This window comes from Nicotiana tabacum, chromosome 4 (assembly GCF_000715075.1).
Source record: "Nicotiana tabacum cultivar K326 chromosome 4, ASM71507v2, whole genome shotgun sequence".
In the NCBI taxonomy this organism is placed as follows: Eukaryota; Viridiplantae; Streptophyta; class Magnoliopsida; order Solanales; family Solanaceae; genus Nicotiana; species Nicotiana tabacum.
Genome location: NC_134083.1, coordinates 8,310,056 through 8,318,694, shown reverse-complemented (window position 1 = coordinate 8,318,694; position 8,639 = coordinate 8,310,056). Strand labels below are relative to the sequence as shown.

The 8,639-nt window shown below is 33.5% G+C and overlaps 1 pseudogene; it reads right to left on the bottom strand.

Annotated features, from left to right (window-relative positions):
- Nucleotides 1–839: 839 nt before the first annotated feature.
- On the bottom strand, nucleotides 840–4,783 carry LOC107815367 (uncharacterized; annotated as a pseudogene).
- Between the last annotated feature and the right edge of the window lie 3,856 nt (nucleotides 4,784–8,639).

Sequence of the window (8,639 nt, the reverse complement as noted above, 5' to 3'; positions counted from 1 at the left end):
TAGCCTGTTTGGCCAAGCTGGAGAAATCAACTTATTTTGAGAAGTGTTTTTTTCAAAAGTGATTTTGAAAAAAGTACTTTTGGAGAGAAGCAGTTTGTATTTGGCTAATCACTCTGAAAAGCACTTTTGGGCAATAATTTGTGTTTGGCCAAGTTTTTCAAAAAGTGCTTTTAAGTATCAAATTACGAATAAAGACATGAATAGATTTACTTAATAGTTAATATTATAAGTAAATAAATAATCTTAAAAATTTGTTATTACAGGCAATAATTAAATCTTTTCATTTTATTTAAGTAAAATATGAAAATAAAATTTAAAAGTACTTAATTCTTTTAATATAAGTTAAATATATTAAAAATCATTCAACAAATATAAAAGCATTCACCCCTAAAGTCACTATATATTAGAAAGCTATCCTAAAAATAATAAGAAATATTTATACATTAATATTCTAAGTATTAGATTTAACGGTTATTTTGGTATATAGTATATTTTGTTAAGAGTATTAGTAAGAAGAAAAGTCAAAAGTGCTTCTACTTCTGCTTTTGGGAAGAAGCTATTTTTTTCTGCTTCTAAGTAACTCTGCTTCTTTCAAAAAAAAAAAAAATACTTTTGGCCTCTTGAGAAGTTTGACGACAAGCTATATGTCTTCTTTGCTTATAATGCATCCACATGCCGCGATTTGTATCAAAAGAAAATATGACATTTACTTCAGTGAAGATATTCCTTCATTATTATAGCACAGTACCTCAATTCTTTTTAAAATAACACGCCGTCAATCTTTCTTGTTTCTCTCCCTTCTTGCTATACATTTTTGCGTTCGGTTTACAGAGGATATAAGAGAAGAAAGAAACAGGAAGATCAGAAAGGTGTAAAAAGAATGTAGACCTCCTCTTCTTAGAAGTTACATGGTTAGCTTGCACATAGACTTTTACAGTCAAGACTCCACAAAAATCCACAGAAAAGAATTCATTCTTCATTTCTCTATCGTCCCTTCTGTCTTTTCCTCTGACTTAGTTTCGGCGTCAAAATTCTTTCCAAAGCCAAGTTCTGACATATCTTGCTTTGCCATCAAATTCCTGCAACACGCTCATGAAACAATCAATAGCTTGCTGTCTAAATTCCCATACCAGGATGAAGGATTGCTGTTTATAGTACTATATAGCACATACTACATAACACAATGGCCTACAAACAGCACAATTTAGTCAAACCACTTTGTTAGAAGCCATCAACATGTGTTAAAGTGCCACAAAAAGCCTCACGATTTTTCAAAAAAAAGACGGTTAAAAAAGGGAAACTCACATTCCTTCCCTTCAAATTGAGCATCTACTGGCGGTATCCATTAAGACCCACCTAATACATTAGAATACTGCTACTCATGTAAGGCAATAGGTCCAAATTAAACTCTCACATGCAGGGGCTGACTAGCAAGAAATTCAAAATCAACAGGTACCAATATTGGATTGTTCCTTACATTGTAAACATGCTTCTCATAACTCATAAAAACACCAGATAGAAGAAAATTTGAAGTTGCACCATCAGGTAATATGAGAGAAATAAGTCTGATTGTTCCAACTAATCTGCCATCATCCTCTGCTAGGTGCATAATCATATTAATTAACAGTTGAGACACTGCCACTTCAGATAATTGATCATGTTTTAGATTAGGAAAATTTTCCACTTTTGTGCCAGGGGAAAAATAAATTACAGGGATTCTTTCCGATACACTCCGAGGCAAATTTGCACATATTGAAATGTTGAGACGGATTTAAAGCTAAATAGTAGGGGTGTCAATGGATATTTAAAAACCGACTAAATCGACCAAACCGAACCGTACTGAGCCGATTTTTAGGTTTCTTTTAATAAAACCGTAGGTTTTTATATAAATCTATAACCGTATCGATAATTAGGGTAAGTTTTTAATTTTACGAAAATAAACCAAAAATACCGAACCGTACCAAAAAAAGTTACACGTAGAAAATATATTTATATATTAAGTTTAAAAATAATAAAGCATGAAATTTTTCTTTGGGACTTGGAATTATGAAAACGGTTACAAGTCAACAAGTAATTAAAACTCAAAATTCTAATTCCCAAACCTATTATGTTACTCCTATTGAAACTAAATTATTTTCAGCATATTAACTAGCAAGACACAAGGTATTCTAGCGATTATGAGTAGCAAACTACAATGTATCGAATATGTTTTCTTTCGTATGATTCATATTTATCTTTTTGAATATTTAATCTTCTATAAACTTTATTCTTGAGTCCCAACTTGATTAATATCTTTCCACTCGCGTTATTTATATTTTCTGTCTTTACTTAGTTTCTTTTACGCTATTGTAGAATTCCATACTCTTGCTATCTTTCATATTTTCTTAATTCATCACCCTTTAAACAATAAAATTTTCTAGAGATTTTTGCTAAGTCCTATAAAAGTACGTATATTATTGCATTCTACTAATGATTTTTACATGATATTTAAAAAAATACCGAAAATTAACCGAACCGTACAGATACCCGAAGAGAAACTGACATGATTGAGACGGTTTCGAAAAGTCTAATTTTGGTTATACATAATAGAATAACAGAAAAATTGATATAGTATAAATTTTATAAAATAACCGGTCGAACCGAACCATTGACACCCCTACTAAATAGTGTAGTTGGCCTTAAGCAGAAACTTGTTCTAAGAAGTTATACAACTCGACATTGTATAGTGCAATGACCAAAGTGAAAGACCTTTGAGGTGTATATAAGTTGTGTGCTAAGATGTACTTTTATATAGAAGAATTAAATAGTGTAAGAAGTTCTCCAAAACAAACCAACGGACGTACTTCTCCATGCGGCACTCCAGCTACTTTCTGGAGAGGTGTCTACACTGTTCAGATTTATGCCCAGCGGATTTAAGACAATTGAGGTATTCCTTCTTCTCCTAAAATAGACCAAAAAGAACAGAAAATAAGAAAAAGGAATTGAATGTCCCATGGAAAACCTATGTCCATCACGACCAATTTCCATCTTTCATAACAAAAATAGGAAGGAACATGCAGAAGGCATCACCAAAACAAATTAGCTATGAGAGTTCAAAGGGAATTTACCACGTCACATAAATGCATGTGATCCAAAGGGAAAACTCCTTTCTCTGGTGGAACCGGTCTCAGTCCTCTATTTCCACCAAATGCTCCCCCTTCAATGAATTGAAATAAATATTTGAAAGACAAGAGTAAAGAATTAGGAAACAAAAACTCGTACAAATAGGACCGGAAAGCATGCTCCCTTTGGTTTAGGTTGTTGCGCATTACCTGTGGCTTTAAAATAGGCTCAACCTCCTTGTGCTTCCAAAAAAGAAGCTTTTAAACTACCTCTTGATTCGTTTGAATGGCTTATTTAGCTTTGTCCCTCCAGAAATGCCTTGAAATGTCTCAAATGCCTTTGCATTGTATTTTTCATAATAAGGCATTTGAAAAGTCACTTTTTGCTTTCTAGAAAGAAAAATATACAGTGTCTACTAGATTAATTCCAACTTCCTATCAAAATATCATCCTCTTGGTTTCCAATTTTATTACTTAATAATTAAAATGTCGCAAGTTTCACAATGAGGACAAAGAATCATATCGGAGTTGGTGAAATAAAAGCTAGGATTTCTTTTATAACTGTGGTGTCCGGACAATCTTGTACACACCGCGACTAATCACACTATACCGGCTACTTCCCACCAGCACAGGTAACAGGTAACTCTGTCCACCAAAAGCTTAGATAGATGGGAATAAGTCACCTAACTTTTTTACCTTTTACTATGATGTGAACCCTAGTCTTCCATGTACATTCCAGTTTCATTAATCACTAGCCCAAAAGAGAAAAGAGAATTTATTTGATGCACGTGATTCTACGTCTGTTTAATTATAAGAAGCTGATTATCATAAAAACTTCAGACATCAAATAGGTTTGGCAACATATGCAACTTTTGTTTAGAACCTGGATCCAAGAAGGTTCATATTATATCAAGACCGCATAGAGGTAATATGCACCTTCCAAAAACAATAATAAAATATTTGCCGGGTTCATATTATACCCGGCAAATAATAAAATATGATGCTGAAACCAATCCAATCAAGCCATTTACTTTGCAAGCTTCAAGCCTTACTCTAATGACATGGGAGAACGATAAAAAGTTAACTCCTTCGCATAAATGATTGGCAAGCGTATATGGTGAAAACTAAAAATAGTTGTTACAGTCATAGGTTGAGGACCAAACTCAAAATGCTAAATATCAATAATCAAGTAAGAACCACACACACCCATTGATATAACTTTTCCCGGTAAGTTACACAGATAAGATATACCGTAGTATTCATTCTGTCTAATTTAGTTGAGACTAAAAAAAAGAACCCAAGTAAAATTGAAACAGAATTCAATCAAACATACTCGTGACTTAAGTATGCCATCATAATCCGCTTGACATGAATTTTGTTACATCACTTACTAAGTAGGTGAGTGCAAAATACAGTAAAGCTAATTTTGTGCTTCTTTAAAATATCTTCTCCATGAAAAAAAGAAGAAGATAACTTCTCAATGAAAAATCACATACTCGTGACAAATTCTTATAAAAATGGTGGGCATCTAATGAGAGAAGTAAACATAGAGAGTAAAATCACCTGCACTCATTCCGGAGACGTTGATTGTTGTATCCTGCTGTCGTCACCGTGATTTCTTTCGGAAGTCTGATAACAGACGGAGCAGAGAAGCTTTACCGAGTGGACATCAAAAAACAAAGGAGCAAAGAAGTCTTTTTACTGGGCTTCAATTGGTGGCCCAACTCCTCCGAAAAAAACAAGATGGGCTGGTCTCAATGATGTCGCATATAAATTTTTAGGACCTTTGTTCATATTGAATGGAGTCAAGATTGATAAGGAGTTGTTTAATGATTCTCGAACATACTTATGCCAGAACAGGCCAATCTGATCTTTCACAATAAAGCGATAGATGCAAGTTCAAGTACCGAGAAGATTGATTTGAAGCGGGGATGCCCAAAAAGGGGATAGCGAGCGCGGAACGGGTCCAAGGAATCCAAAAAGTAAAAAATCGGATCTATGTCCAACGGATTACACCTAGCAAGATAAAGTTTTTTTTAACTTCAATTCGTTTTTTTTTCTCTCCACCCGGACCAACAGGCTTGGCCAGCTTTTTTCAAACTTGACGGTCAAGTTATTGAATGCGTTGGTAAAGCACATGATTACGGCCGAAAAGCGGAGGTTTCCTGGAAGCACTTTTGTTTTCAACAACCATATGGTAAAGGAAGGCGCCTTGAATATCTGAAATTGTCTAAGTGGAAATAGCTTTTTCAAAGATTCTATATAAATTTATCTATGAAACCGAAGGTCATATTAACCCCAAAAAAAATGATCCAAAAATGGATTTGACCTAAAGTTTCAGGGTATGTCCGGCCAAAGATTTTACCTGCCCTTTAGAGTAAGTCTTTTCTGTTATCAATGAAATCGAAAGAAAAAAAAGGTCCGTCCCTATAGCAAGCTTCCTATTGGCGTGTAAATGTGAGATTCAGGTCTTGAAAAAAAATTCTGAATGTTGGAAATTGAATTTCAAGGTTTATGGGGCTAAGATTGAAGTAATAATTTTCAATTATGTTGTGTTGTCATGCCTATATAATTTACACAGAATAGGGTGACGTGGGATCAACCCCGGGTACGTGCGTGGTAAGATAGAATAGTGATTTAAAGGCTTAGGAACAACTCTTGGCACGTTCGAGGACGAGCGTATGTTTAAGTGGGGGAGATTGTAACGACCCGACCGATCGTTTTGAGAATTTATGCTCCTTTTAACTATTTGAAGTCTTGAATAACTTCCTACGAGGTATTATGACTTGGGTGAATTGTCGGTTTTGGTTTTAAGGTATTTCGGAGTTAGCTTGGAAGAATGAATTTCATGTTGGAAGTTTAAGTTGAAATAGTTGACCGGATGTGGACTTATGTTTAAACGACCTCGCATTCGAATTCTGATAATTCCAATAGCTTCGTTAGGTGATTTTGGACTTAGGAGTGCGTCCGGAATGTGATTTGGAGGTCCGTAGTAGAATTAGGCTTGAATTGGCGAAAGTTAAAATTTTGACGATTTTTGGTCGGCAGTGAAAAATTTGATATCGAAGTCGGAATGGATTTTCGAAAATTGGAGTAGGTTCGTGGTGTCATTTGTGACGTGTGTGTAAAATTTGAAGTCATTCAGAAGTGGTTTGGTAGGTTTCGGCATCGTTGGTGGAATTTGAAAATTTAGAAGTTCTTAGGCTTGAATCCGAGGGTAATTTGGTGTTTTGATGTTGTTTTGAGTGATTCGAAGGCTCGACTAAGTTCGTATGATGTCATGGCGATTTATTGGGATTTTCGGCTTGCCTAGTATTGAGATAGGCACCATCACGACATGTGAGATTTTTGGGTCGTGACAAGTTGGTTTCACTACATATAAAACTTCATTACCCTTCCTAGTTAAGTTTTAACTTAATTACATGGCCATATATAATTTACCAATTATATACAAATTAGTTTTAAATGTGTATCCCTTTATATTAGGAATTGAATAAGGAATCGATTATTTTCCATCCATGTTCTCTCTCTCCTACGCTCTCTCTCTTTCTCTCTTCGCCTCTCTCTATCTCTCATTCATGTTGCACAATTGATGTTCAAGTTGAAATTGTCAATCAAAAACTTAGAAATTTTCTCATTCATGTTGCACAATTGTTGTTCAAATTGAAATTGTCAATCAATAAATTTTGAAGGTGTTTAACTCTCCATTATTGACAACCATTAAAAAGCTTTGAAGCTTTGAATTCGAATTTGGATTTTTAAAAACCACCATTTATTTAGATTGAGTGCTGTTGCAAATAATTGGGAATATTTTTTGGAGTTTATATCTCAATTTGAGGGTGTTTGGTGAAGATTAGACTTGATTTTGGCTGAATTTCAGATAGAAACTCGAAGAAGAAGAAGAAGAACACATGACATACAATATACTTACGCAATTGTAGTAAAGTTGTATTATAATTATATGTAAATTGTATTATCTTGTAGTTATATTTTTTTTTATTTGAATGTTGTATGAAAGTTGAAAAATAGTTGTATAATGTATGAATCGTTGTATAAAATTTGTATTTAAGTTATCGATACTGTCTTTTTACATAAAGTTATTGATATGTATCAAAATTGTATTAAGAAAGAAAGTTTTGGTTGGAATTTTAGAGAGGAAGAAGCACACACCATATACAAAATATATACAAATCAGATACAAAATATATAAAAAGACATATTATATAAAATTTATATGAAAATTATATTTAAGTTGTATGATGTTGTAGATGTATTTTAACCGGTAAAAATAATGTATGAAAGTGGCAGATAAGTTGTAGATTAGTTGTAAATAAGTGTATAATGTATAATTAGTTGTATGAAATTTATTTTTAGTATATATGAAAGTTATAGATAAGTTATATATAAATTGTATATTGTATAATTAGTTGTATAAAATTTATTTTTAATTTATATGATGTTGTAGATGTATCAAATTTGTATCAAATACTTAAGGGACCTCTTCTCTCCAATTTTTAAAAGTTAAGAAAACATCCACTTCAACTCCAACTAATCTCGAGATTATTGATATATATATATATATATATATGTCCTGTTTGCGATATTCACCACGGTAATCCAGGTTAGGTACATGGCTATTGTTGGGTCCTTCCCATTCTTAGAAGAATTGTACCTTTTATGATTAGCTGAACATATATAAGAAACAAACAAACGAAAAAGATTTGTTGAATGAAAATAATGAATCCTTGGCAGATTTATGAGTCCAAAGAGACGCTAATTATGAATAAGTAATATGTCACGATCTTATGCAAAGTGAAACAGAGCTTGGTGAAACCGGAATTAACTTTTCAAAAGTTGGGAATATTTACAGAAGTTTTGAAAAAGGACATGGAGGATAGCACAATCTGTTCGGAATTAACTTCATATGAAGCGTGGCGTCACTGCCCATGAATTTTGGCTCTCAATTACGGAAATTTTGGGTGGAGAGAGGTAGTAGAGAATAGGGAAATTGAGGGGAGGAGGAAAAAAAAAAGTAAAATGGTGTAACTAAATCCCCTAATTTAAGGCACTAGTAATGGATTGTATATAAATGGTAAGAAAAACTTGTTTATATTTTTAACTTTTTATTTGATTCTTTTTTCTTGTAATCCTTAATTCAAGATACTAATCTTTTATTTGGCCTCAAGGGGGCTTTGGCCTAACCTTTGTGATCGATATGCTGACTGGGACTGAACTTAGAAGTCCTTAAAATGAGCTAAAAAACTTAAAGAGTTGAAATGTTGTCAAGCTCATTTTGCTAAAACTTAAGTTTGATTTTCACCGCCTTTCCCTGCAAATTCTCCCTACCGGCCAGCTTCCCTCACCCAAAAAGAAACGGAACACTAAATTCTCTCTTTAGTGTCTTCCCAAATTCCAGAACGTTTATCAATATTTCCTAGAAACAAACACACGGGTAAATGACAGCACAAATGCCTAATGGAAAAATTGCAATCAAATTTGACATCATTCTCCATTGTAGTCCTTAGCATTGCATCCAGG